The following is a 14042-nucleotide window of genomic DNA, read 5'->3' on the forward strand; positions in this document are numbered from 1 at the left end:
TGGCTTTTAATACCACCTGTATGCCAGTGACACCCAGATCTTCTTATCTTCCTCACACTCCCCTAACGCTCTCTGCCTTGGTGACACCCTTTATTCGGACCTTTCGTTCAGACTCTACATCCATTCTGCTTCATAAAACTGCCATCTCATCTTTGCCAGCATTCACCCCTTCCTCACACAATATGCCACTAAGGCTTACAAATGCCTTATCTTTAACACCCTTCATCCTATCTTCCTTTAGCTCAGCTTTCCTAGTCCCGGCCCTGCCTTTGGACAATACTATTGTGGCTAGTCCATTCCTAAGGCACTTTTACCTCTAGTATAATACATCCTAACTCAGGGCCGGCCCAAGACATAATGCCGCCTGGGGCGAAGTTTAAAATGCCGCCCCCCGCCGCCGACGCCAGGGGTCATTATCTACCCTTCCTCTCCCTCCCTATTATCTACCCTAGCCCCCCCTTTGCACTTACCTTTCAGCAGTCCTGCGGCGAGTCTCCCTGCTCTGCCACGGTGCACGCTTTACTGCTGAGCGCCGGAAAGGACGTCATTTTCCAGCGCTCAGCATTACAAGCCGGCACCGAGACCGAGCTAGAGGGCTCGCAGAGGAGAGAGAGGGGTGCCGAGCGGGTAAGTGAAAACCACTCGGCGCCCCTCTCTCTCTCGCCTCTTTAAAAGTGCCGCCTGGGGCAATTGCCCCACTCTGCTCCATGGTAGGGCCGGCCCTGCCCTAACTCCCTGGACAGCACTGCAGATGTGACAGAAACATTTAAATACTTAAATGGATTTAACAGAGTACAGGAGGGAAGTTTATTTTATAGGAGGAATGTTAGAACTAGAGGCCATAGACTAAAACTGGAGGTTTAGCTGTAATGCAACAATGTTTTACTTTACGGTGGTAGATATAAGTGCCATTACAGTAAAGAAATTAAAACTGCATGGGATAGGCATAAAGCTATGCTGAATCTAACACAAGACACAGGACTGGTTAATGTCTAATTCTCTATATTAGGTAAATGGGCAGACTATACAGGCCAAATTGTTCTTATCTTCTTTTTATGTTTCAATGTTTAAATGCAACAGATTTGAATATGAACCTCCGGGTTTATGCCTTGGTAAAATCAGTATTCAGAAATAGAGGAAGTGGTCAAGCAGGTTTATTCTTTTTCACTCTTACAAAATAGGTGCAGAAACACAGAGAGGTGCAGTTAATACAACAAAGACAAATCTGTTCGACAACAGTAAGGTAGGCTCGATAGCTTGGGGGTTAGCACCCTGGACCTGCAAGCCAGGGGTCGTGAGTTCACATCTCCCTGTAGCTTTTGCAAGTGCATATCAATGGATAACCCCCTGAGTTTACAGCAAGGATGTCGCTATTATTTCAGCCTAGGGAAATAACTAGAGAAAAGAAAAAATATATTTTGGCTAAAGAGGTGAAAACAGACTGAGCCCCCATTACATCCTCAAGGCCAATGTTCTATATTACTATAAAGGTGTATTGGTATGTTCTTTGGGCTTTCTACCACTGGGACATTTCCTTTCTAGTACATGTGAGTTCAGATTGTCTTCCCGGCATCTCCCTTATCAGAAGGAGCCAACATTGCTCTGTGCTTACAACTTAAGTGTGATGGCACTAGTTACACACAAGTAATGTTGAAACAACCACCAGGGACAGTGATCACAGTAAAAAAGGGTCTATCCAAACCATGCTAGAACCTCGGAAGACACCAACTCACAGGCTAATCAGCAGATGTGTGATCAGCAATGTCAGGCTAAAGAGCCTGCTTGTAGATCACTCTATCATCGGCTGCTGTAGGAATCATAGTAAAAAAATAAATATATGTTTTCCAAAAGTAAAAAACTATTAAAAAGAAAAATTTAAAAGAAATTAAAAGCAGACCCCTATCACTATGGCATCACAATGTTTACCATCTGTTTACAAGTGAGATTTATAAGAGAGATTGCTGAGGTCAAAAAATTAAAGGTAAGAAAACATAAAAAAGTACTCAAACACCTCACTAGAAACTTAAAAAAAATATTTTTCTGTCTCCAGGCCAAAATGCTTCAAAATAACAAAAAATAGTATAGTCTATACAGGAGAATTGTGCTCTCCATAGATTAAAAAAGTATTGTAAGCGTATATAACAACCTATACAATGGTATGCTTCCAACTTTGTGGCACCAGTTTGAGGAAGGCCCTTTTCTGTTCCAGCATGACTGTGGTAAGGCCCACACAGACATGATTTTGCAAGTTTGATGTGGAGGAATTTGAGTGGCATGTACATAGCCATGACCTTAACCTCATTGAACACCTTTGGGGTGAATTGGAATGCTAGTTGTGAGCTAGACAATCTTGTCCAACATCAGTGCCTCACCTCACAAATAAATGGGCACAAATTCCGACAGATAAACTCCAAAATCAAGTGGAAAACTTTCCTAGAAGAGTGGAGGCTGTTATAGGAGCTGGGGGGGGGGGGGCAGTCCATATTGATGCCCATGGTTTCAGAAAGAGAAACTACTTTATGACTACTTTACTTTTAAGTAAACTAATAATAATGATAATATCATTAATGATTAATTATTTATTTGTATGTATGATACATATTTACTTCAGGTCAAAATTACATGTGTACATGGGTATATATGCAAAATGTTACTCTATACTGTTTCTGCTAAATATAATGAAACCTAAATATAATTTCATTTTGCATGTTATGTTCTCATCTTTTTAATAGTTTAAGCTTTTCTTCAAATTCCTATATGCAAATGGGAGAGACTTTTTTCGCCTTGGAACAGATATGACAGAGGAAGTTCCTTATTACTTATCATAAAACATTCTTGCCAATTCTCACTAATAAAATGTTTTATATGAAAATGAACAACCAATTCTATTAAGCAATTATTCCTTCCTATTAAATGCAAATACATGAGAAAATGTAACATCTGCTTTGCTATTTGTCTTCTGTTTAATTTCTGTCCTGGCTTGAGCTATACCTTTGTAACTATACCAGAATATTTCATTTCCAAACCTCATTAAGGTGAATGAGGCATTTGGACACTAGTTCGACAACTGGGAATCAAACAAATGTGCTTTCACTGGCTCTGCATGAACTTAATGATCCATTTTACATTGTTAAAATAAATTGTAACATAACCCATTAATAAATAAAACCTATAGAAAACTGTATGCTAACTGCAAACAAACTAAATATATTGAATTTCTGTTACACAAAACGCACATTGCACAGACGTTAAAACTATTTGGGATATATAGTGAATATATATATAGTGGATAACAACAAATAAGAACGATTTTGGGAATTGTTATAGACAACAAACTAGGCAACAATGTGCAATATCAGTCAGCAGTTGCTAAGGCCAGTAAGGTATTGTCATGTATAAAAGGGGCATCAATTTGCAGGATAAAAATTGGACTTGGGCACCAGTGGGCTCTTCGTGTTCGTCTTCGTGCTCGTCTTCGGGGAAAAAAAAATCTTCGTATGGACATTCTTCGTGCTCGTTTCATCTTCGTTTTCCTCCCGGTTGCCTAGCAGGGGTTAATACGGGGTTAAGAACACATCGGAGCAGCAGCAGCTGCCGTGAAGGTACGTGTGTGCAACTCTATTGGTCGTTTCGGCAGGGGGCTGGTCTGGCATCAACGAATGAATTTCAGAACTGCAGAATGCACTTCATTCATTGATGGCAGGCGAGCCCCCTGCCGAAATGACCAATAGAGTTGCACACATGTACCGAGATGTACTGTACACAATACACATTGCCCGAAACTGAGGGCCACGTTCCTCCGAGCAGTTGTCTTGTCTGAGACCTAGACAAATGCTATCATTTTTGTCATACACAGTCACACATCCATAGATGTTTAATAAAAGAATAGGGATTATTTTACATTTTTAAATCGATTTTGGACCACTTTTAATACATGCCTAACATTTGCTACCTATTTATAATGGCATACTTTGCAACAACCCAACTTTTACTGGACAGGACTGGAAAAAAGCAGGACTTTTGGCAGGTTTGCGAATGGAAAAATGTTGGACAAGAACTAAAAAATAGCTTAGGGTTAATGTACGGTTATTATTAAGATTATTAGCAGTGCACTGTTTTGGTTAAACAGTATGTATTAAATAAATAATTATTTAATTTTAATTTTAATGGGTTTATTGAATTTTATTTTAAAGTTATATTTATTATTATTTACTTTATTATATTTATTTAATGTTGTAGTTCTACCCTACCCAGCTATACGTATGTGCACTAGCATACCTAGTTTAGCTAAATTTGATGGGACAGGAAAAAAGCAGGACTGTCCCTGAAAAAGTTGGGTCTGTTGGCAGCTATGTGGATGGAAAAATGTTATAGGGTGAAGTGTGAGTTATAGCGTTAATGCTAGTGAGTGTAGAAGTGAAGGCCAGGGCAAATAACAGGAGGAAAGGTCCTTGTGATTTGTGAATTGTACGTGTGTGTTATGTGTGTTATGTCACTGTGTTATTGTGTTATGTGTTGTGTGTGTGTGTGTGTTATGTGTTATGTCACTGTGTTATTTGTGTTATTGTGTGTGTTATGTTTGGTTGGTTGTGTATCAGACGGAAAAAAATGAAATGGAAATGGAAAAGGAAATGGAAAAGGCGAATGAGTGGGCAATTGGCGACCCACTCACCTGTTTCACCCCAGGGCAAAGCACCCAAACACTGTCAGTCTTAGACGATTTGGCAGCAGACTTCCAGAGCTCAGACACTAGGCCCTAGCGTAAGCTGGCCACTCCGGCGGAGGTAGCAGGCGTTGCCACACCGCAAACAGACGCAGCCAGGGGGGGAGAAACTACCCTTACCATTAGGGACATTTTGGGCATGACTCTAGCCAGGAAGCGAACTGGCAGAGAAGAGATGCTGGCACCACCACCAGCATTGAAAAATGGGAAAGGCGAATGAGTGGGCAATTGGCGACCCACTCACCTGTTTCACCCCAGGGCAAAGCACCCAAACACTGTCAGTCTTAGACGTTTGGCAGCAGACTTCGAGAGCCCAGACACTAGGCCCTAGCGTAAGCTGGCCACTCCGGCAGAGGTAGCAGGCGTTGCCACACCGCAAACAGAGGCAGCCAGGGGGGGAGAAACTACCCTTACCATTAGGGACATTTTGGGCATGACTCTAGCCAGGAAGCGAACTGGCAGAGAAGAGATGCTGGCACCACCACCAGCAGCAGCAGCATTGAGAAAGGCGAATGAGTGGGCAATTGGCGACCCACTCACCTGTTTCAACCCAGGGCAAAGCACCCAAACACTGTCAGTCTTAGACGTTTGACAGCAGACTTCCAGAGCTCAGACACAAGGCGCTAGCGTAAGCTGGCTACACTGGCGGAGGTATCAGGCATTGCCACACCGCAAACAGACGCAGCCAGGGGGAGAAACTACCCTTACCATTAGGGACATTTGAGGCATGACACTAGCCAGGAAGCGAACTGGCAGAGAAGAGACGCTGGCACCACCACCAGCAGCAGCATTGGGAAAGGCGAATGAGTGGGCAATTGGCGACCCGCTCACCTGTTTCACCCCAGAGCAAAGCATCGAAACACTGTCAGTCCTTGGCGTTTGGGAGCGGACTTACAGAACTCAGACACAAGGCCCTAGCATAAATTAGCTACACCGGCGGAGGTAGCAGGCGTTGCCACACCGCAAACAAGTGCAACCAGGGGGAGAAACTACCTTGAACATTTTGGACATTTGAGGCATGACTTTAGCCAGGAAGCGAACTGGCAAAAGATGCTGGCACCACCGCCAGCAGCAGCAGCATTGGCAAAGGCGAATGAGTGGGCAATTGGCAACCCACTCACCAGTTTCACCCCAGGGCAAAGCATCCAAAGACTGTCAGTCCATGACGTTTGGGAGCAGACTTCCAGAGCTCAGACACTAGGCCCTAGCGTAAATTGGCTACACCAGCGGAGGTAGCAGGCGTTCCCACACCGTAGCAAGTGCAACCAGAGGGAGAAACTACCCTTACCATTAGGGACATTTGAGGCATGATTTCAGCCAGGAAGCGAACTGGCAAAAGATGCTGGCACCACCTCCAGCAGCAGCGTTGGAAACGGAAAAAGGTGAATGAGTGGGCAACTGACGACCCGCTCACCTGTTTCACCCCAGGGCAAAGCATCCAAAGACTGTCAGTCCTAGGCGTTTGGGAGCGGACTTCCAGAGCTCAGACACTAGGCCCTAGCGTAAATTGGCTACACCAGCAAAGGTAGCAGGCGTTGCCACACCGCAGCAAGTGCAACCAGAGGGAAAAACTACCCTTACCATTAGGGACATTTGAGGCATGATTTCAGCCAGGAAGCGAACTGGCAAAAGATGCTGGCACCACCTCCAGCAGCAGCGTTGGAAACGGAAAAAGGTGAATGAGTGGGCAATTGACGACCCGCTCACCTGTTTCACCCCAGGGCAAAGCATCCAAAGACTGTCAGTCCTAGGCGTTTGGGAGCGGACTTCCAGAGCTCAGACACTAGGCCCTAGCGTAAATTGGCTACACCAGCAAAGGTAGCAGGCGTTGCCACACCGCAGCAAGTGCAACCAGAGGGAAAAACTACCCTTACCATTAGGGACATTTGAGGCATGATTTCAGCCAGGAAGCGAACTGGCAAAAGATGCTGGCACCACCTCCAGCAGCAGCATTGGAAACGGAAAAAGGTGAATGAGTGGGCAATTGACGACCCGCTCACCTGTTTCACCCCAGGGCAAAGCATCCAAAGACTGTCAGTCCTAGGCGTTTGGGAGCGGACTTCCAGAGCTCAGACACTAGGCCCTAGCGTAAATTGGCTACACCAGCGGAGGTAGCAGGCGTTGCCACACCGCAGCAAGTGCAACCAGAGGGAGAAACTACCCTTACCATTAGGGACATTGGAGGCATGATTTCAGCCAGGAAGCGAACTGGCAAAAGATGCTGGCTCCACCACCAGCAGCAGCGTTGGAAACGGAAAAAAGGTGAATGAGTGGGCAATTGACGACCCGCTCACCTGTTTCACCCCAGGGCAAAGCATCCAAAGACTGTCAGTCCTAGACGTTTGGGAGCGGACTTCCAGAGCTCAGACACAAGGCCCTAGCGTAAATTGGCTACACCAGCGGAGGTAGCAGGCGTTGCCACACCGCAGCAAGTGCAACCAGGGGGAGAAACTACCCTTTCCATTAGGGAAAATTAACTTTCCAAGCTAAGAGCTGGGTAACCCAACTTGGGCAGATTGAATTTAAGAAAGGCAATCTGCTCCATCAGATGAGGTGCCATGCGTGAGCGCTGTGGACTCAGTATGTTTCCAGTCATAGAAAACACGTGCTCACTTTGGACAGTGGTTGGCGGACATGATAGTAGCTGCTGCGCAACCCATGAAAGTGCAGGCCACACACTCTTCTTTTCATCCCAGTAGCTAAGAGGATCAACATTAGGCGCAGAAGGAACTTCACAGAGGTAAAGTTTGACCATTTCAGCACCACTACTCTCCTTTCTGCTGCTAGCTCTGTCAGATGGTCCAACTATACTCCCAAGTGCCTCTTCCCAAAATGCAGCTGCTCCACTCAGCTGTATTGTGCTGCTTGTGGCACTGCTGCTGCTGCTGCTGCTAGGAGTAGCAGACCACATCATCTCTTCCTCCTCCTGCACCTCTCCCTCCTCGGAAAGCATTCCCATTTTACGCTGCCAGTCACGCACCTTGTTAACCAATTGCTCCCGGTAGCTACTGAGAACATTGAATTTCATTGCTAGCTTTCCCTTAATCCTTGGATCGCAAAGGCACGCTAGCATAATTTCGAGACTTTCTTCCATACGTTTGTGAAGGCGTACTTTTAGCAGATCCTTCAGCTTCCTGACTATGGCTGCTACATCAGGATGTAGAGTGCCACCTTGAACAGCCTCACGGTTTTCAAGGAACACATCCATCTTGCTGCCTAGATGGGAGAACACTGGGATTACCTGGGCCAGACTGGCAGTGTTTGATCTTAAATTTTCAGTGGCATCCCTAAATGGTTTAAGGACTGCCACTAGCTGGGCGATGACTGTCCAATCCTCCCTATTCAATGGAGATGTAATCCCAACATTGTGCTCTGAGGCAAGATTATGGATTGCCCTCTGCTGCTCCCAAATCCTCTCCAGCATCTCTAAAGTGGAGTTCCACCGCGTACTGACATCCTGTCGTAGGCAGTGTATGAGAAGACCTGCCCTCTCTTGCTTTTCCCTCAAAAGTTGGCTAGCCTTAATAATATGGTGAAAGTGCCCAGCGATCTTTCTGCAGCGGGACAGAACTACTGCTGCTACATTAGTTCCTTCTGACATTGCTGCCTTCACTACAAGATGGATGATGTGGGCTGCACAGCGCACACCAACAATATGACCATCTCGCAGCGCTTTCACCATATTGGCACCTCCGTCAGTTACCACAAAACCAACTTCAACATTGGTGCCTGCCTCTGCTCCCACCCAAAGGCTATTCTGCATGGAGAAGGAAAGATCGGTAGCCTGCTGCAGCAGCTTCCTTAGACACACCGGGCTGCCACCAGTGTGCTGTCAAAGAAAGAAAGGCATGCTGGCCGCTAGGTGCACTCCACAAATCTGTAGTGAAATGAACACACTGACCAGCAGCCTTGGAAAGCTCCTCTTTCACTGCTGCAACACAGGACCGATACAATGAGGGGACAATGTTCCTACTGAAAGTGGAACGTGACGGAACTGTGTATTGTGGAGCCACAGCCACCATCAATTGTTTGAAAGGCTCCCCTTCAATCATGGAGAATGATGCCCCTCCAACAGCAATGAACTGACCAATAAGTCGCGTTACTTTATTGGCCTGCTGTTTGGGCATTGTTCTCTTGGAGTGGAATGCCCCAAATTCTTCCAGGGTGGGCTGGGCATGCAGTGCTCCAACCTGCCTTGGTCTCTGGCTGCCAGCACTAGCTGCTGCTATTGGCTCAGAAGCAGCTGTTGTTGTTGTAGTACCACGGCCACCAGCTATGCTGCCTGCACTAAGTTTTACTTCTGCATCTTTCCCCAGTAGCACAGCGTTGTGTTGATTGCTGAGGTGATGCTTCATGCTAGCACTGGTAAAATGGCCAGACACTTTCCCTCTGCTTATTAGCTTCCCACAATGTTTGCACTTTCCATAGCGCCCGTCTTCAACATTTTCAAAGTGCTCCCAAATTGGGGTGCGCATAGCCTTGGGGTGTGCCTTGGGTGCTGCTTCTACTGCTCGGGGTGGATGAACAGCGGCAGAACTAGTGGTGGTGGCACTGGTGGTACTACCAGTACTGGCCATAGTGGGACTGCTAATTGCTTTAAGTCTAGCAGATTTGGTAGGTTTTGCTACAGGTGGTTGTGATGATCGCAACGGAGAAGGTGGAGGCTCAGGGGAAAATTGTGCACTAGTCATTTGGACACTGCTCCCTGAGGAATCTGATTCCTGACCACTCATCTCCTCTACTTCCTCTGGCTCATAGTCTAGTTCTTCATTAGCCAGATCAAATGGAATTCCTGCTAGGCTGGAGCTAAGACTGATATCGTGACTAGTAGTAGTGCGAGCAGGAAGAACAGACTCTGCACTTGGCCTCTCAGTCTCAGGCTCCTCTGCTACCTCGCTAGCTGGAATTCCACTATGTGTAGCCATCTCTCTAACTGTCTTTACAAAAATATTGTAAGGACTTGGTGGCTTGCTAGAGGTGCTAGGAGGACATGGCGTTGCGGTACTGGGGAGAACAGTAGGCACAGCACTAGTGGTGGTAGAGGTGGTGGTGGTTTTCCCTACAAAGGAATGAGATCACTTTGGTTTGGGAAAACCCCTCTGAGTCTTGCTGCTAATTTGGCTCTGCTTGGTACCTTGCATGCTGCTCGTGGATGGGGAAGATGCTGTTTGGGGCAAAAGGCACTTCTTTTTACTCACTGGGCCAGTAGAAGTACTAGTTGTGCTACCCTTTAAATTTGAACGTGCTTCTGGTGCTTTAGGCTTTCCGTAAAAAACCATAGAGCTTGTGGGCCTAGCAGCCCTACTACTGCCTGCTTGTGGTGCCTTTCCTTTACTTGATGATCCTTCAAGCAATGCTTCCCCAAATGATAAGCGAGAGCGCTTGGCCTACTTGGCTGACTAGACTGACGCAAAGGCTGCATTTTAGAACTGGTGGTGGTGCTGGTGGTGGTGGTGGTAGATGGAACTTGTCCCTCCTTAGTCCCAAAAGGAGGATCCATTTCAAATTTTGTGTTGTGTGTGTAGTGTGGTGTTTAAAAAACTATATAAAAAAATAAATAAATAAAAAAAAAAAAAAAGGAAAAACAAATTAAAGACAAAAAAATTAGAGGAAGTTCTCTTCAGTGCTACTGCTTAAATAGTAAAACTATGCACAACTGCACTGTGCTGTTGTGTGCAATCTGCCAAAGTGCTAAAGTTATTTAAATTATTAACTCAAGATTAACTATTTATATAACTAGCAGTATTTTATTTTTAATTTGAATTTACACGGGCCTAGGAGCTTAGCCTACTACTATGCTAAAGCTATATTTCCTTACTATAAGTCTACCTCTAGGCAGACGCTCTCAAGCCCACTAAGCTAAAGTGAGGTTAAATCAGATTCAGTATATGATTTATTAATTAATATTAAATTATATAATATTAATAGATTAGAAATAATTACTTATGTATTATAGATAGAAGAATATAGATTAGGAATTAGAATTTAGAATTACTTATATTATAGATTATGAATTACAATTTATATTATATTATATATTTATAATATATTATAGATTAAGATTAAAGAAGATTAGAATTATTTTAGTACTACAGCTAGTACCTTGAAGCTTTGCTTAGTACAGTTGTTGTCGTCACACAGTCAATCTTTCTTGAAAAGAAATTAGAATAGAAAATAAAATGTAAGAGTAAAACAGTTAGCTTCACTGCTTGCTGAACAAAAACACACAGCACTTTTGCGGCTGCACTCACTAGCCCAACAAGTTCACTTCACTGATGGACTGAGGTGAGCAAAACACTAAGGGTACTTTTAATAAAATTAAAATAAAATGTAAAATAAATGAGAAAATCTTTGCAAAACAGTTAACGTCACTGCTTGCTGATCAAAAAAGAACACAGCACTTCTTCGTGGTTGTGAGTCTTCGTCTTCGCCTACGTTTTGCCGGCACTGTATTCTGTTCTACGTTACTTCGGAACGAACACAAAAACTTCCTCTTTCATGTTCGCCCGAAGACGAATGCGCAAGTCTAATAAAAATATAATTTTGTCTCTTTATAAATCAATGGTAAAACAACACCTTGAATAAGCTGTGCAATTTTGGGCACCTATTCTAAAGAAGGATATTATAGCACTGGAAAAAGTTACAAGATTAAAAAAATAAAAGCAATGGAACACTTTAGTTATGAAAAAAGGTTAACAAATTTAAATCTGTTTAGTTTAGAAAAACTGTGCCTCAGAGAAAAACTGTGCCACGTGGTCACGCATTTAGACTGGAAGAAAGGAGAGTTAGTCTAAAGCAGAGGAAAGGGTTTTTTACAGTTAGGACAATAAGGATGTGGAATTCCCTGCCGGCAAAGGTAGTTTTATCAGAGTCTGAACAGACGTTTAAACTGCAACTGGATGAATTCTTGGAAAAACATAATATTCAGGGATATCATTTCTAAATTATGGGGCGATAGCGTCTTGATCCAAGGAGATCCGAGTGTCATTCTGGGGTCAAGAAGGAAATTATTTTCCTAGTTTGTTGCAAACTTGGAAAGAGCTACAAACTGGATTTTTTCTGCCTTGCTTTGGATCAACAGCAACGACAATTAACAGATGTAGGAAAGGCTGAACTTGATGGACACATGTCTATTTTTCAGCCTATGTAACTATGTAACTTTGTAACTAGTAGATCAGTCTGGTCTTACTTAAAACTTCTTCATTGCATAGTATGTTTGACCATGCAAGTTTTAAAAAGTTTACTTATTTGTTATTATAGGAATTAACAGAAATAATATGAATTTGATTTCTTAATATGAAATATTTGTTAAAAATGGCCACAAAAGAACTGTTCAACAATACTTCTTGATTAATAGTTAATTTAGAGGGTTCAGTTTAACCCCTTCGTGACAAAGGCTGATTTTACTTTTTGTACCCTTCGTGACAATGGCCGTTTTAACATTTCTGCGCTGCTCGTGTTTAGCTGTAATTTTCTTCTTTCCCGTTTACTGAACCCACACACATTATATATTGTTTTTTTCAGGACAAGAAGGGCTTTCTTTAGATGACATTGTTTTGATTGTATCATATTATTTACTATTAAAAAAAGTATAAAATATGGTGACAAATTTAGAAAAAAATGACTGTTTCTAACTTTTAGTTGAAAAATCTTTTACTCATCTATAAAAGGTAATGAAAAAACCTGCTAAATAGATTCTACTATTTGTCCTGAGTTTAGAAATACCCAATGTTTTTATGTTTTTTTGCTTTTTTCTACACATTATGGGGCAATAAGTACAGGTAGCGTTTTGCTATTTCAAAGCCATTTTTTCCAAATCTGGTAATTCTTCCCCCCATGTGCCATTTCGGGTATATTTGAAGCCGGCCAATGCAATTTACCCCATCAAGTCATATATTATTAAAACTATACAGCCCAGGGTATTCCAAATGCTAGTATTTAACCCTTTCCAAGCACTAATTCTACCATCAGCCTTTGTCAAACTTTATGGTAGTAATTTTTTTTGCATTTGTTTTTTCACACACATTTTACTTCAGGTATGAATAAACAGGTTCTGGTATATGTCAGTATCATAAAACACCCCAATATGTGTTTAGCAACATCTCCTGAGTACAGCGATACCTCACATGAATGATTTTGCCTGGCTGTTTGGGGGCAAAAGGGCCACATTTGGGGCATGCGCATTTTCAATGTTGAACTTTGGCGTTTGGCGATCAACTGCCCATGCCCTATTTGGTACATCTTTGAGCCGGGCCATTTCAGTATGCCCAATAAAGCCATATATTTTTGAAAACTAGACACCCCAGGGTATTTCAAATGCTAGTATTTTAACTATTTCCATGCACCATATCTACCACCAGTCTTTGTCAAACTTTGTGGTAGTCATTTTTTTGCATTTGTTTTGTCACACACATTTTACTTCAGGTATGAATTAAAAGGTTCTCGTATATGTCACTATCACAAAACACCCCAATATGTGTTCGGCAACATCTCCTGAGTACAGCGATACCTCACATGAATGATTTTGCCTGGCTGTTTGGGGGCAAAAGGGCCACATTTGGGACATGCGCATTTTTCAATGTTGAACTTTGGCATTTGGGGATCCACTGCCCATGCCCTGTTTGGTACATCTTTGAGCCGGGCCATTTCAGTATGCCCAACAAAACCATATATTTTTGAAAACTAGACACACCAGGGTATTTTAAATGCTGGTATTTTAACTCTTTGCATGCACACATTTTACCACCAGAATTTTTTCAAAGTTTGCAGTAGTATTCTTTTGTGTGTATTTTTCCCCCACACACCTATGTAATGTATGAATTTACAGCTCCTGGTATATGCCGCTGTCACACGACACCCCAATATGTGTTCAGCAACATCTCCTGAGTACAGTGATACCCCACATGCATGGGTTTGTCATTTTTTGGGGGAACTAAAAGGCCACATTTGGTACGTGTGCATTTTTCTAATTGGAAATTAGATGTGTGGCCATCCTTCCCCCCGTGTTAATTGGGACATTGTTGAACCCGGCCAATTCAATTTACCCCATCAAATCTTACATTTTTTAAAAGTAGACACCCCATGGGCATTTAATATGCCAATATTTTAACTCTTTCCATGCGAGAATTGTTTTAAGCTAATGTGCTAATTTTAGGACTTGCTCACAAAAATATATTTTATATATATATATATTTTATTTTTTTTGCCTTTTTTTAAAAAAAAAATGTAAATTTTTTTTTCAACCACATCAGTGGGAAATTATTTTTACATTTTACAGATTTTTTTACTATTTTTTTCTAATTATTATTCATTTTATTAT

This window comes from Sceloporus occidentalis, unplaced genomic scaffold, assembly GCF_023333645.1.
Source record: "Sceloporus occidentalis isolate IW3139 unplaced genomic scaffold, rSceOcc1.0.p SCAF_18, whole genome shotgun sequence".
In the NCBI taxonomy this organism is placed as follows: Eukaryota; Metazoa; Chordata; class Lepidosauria; order Squamata; family Phrynosomatidae; genus Sceloporus; species Sceloporus occidentalis.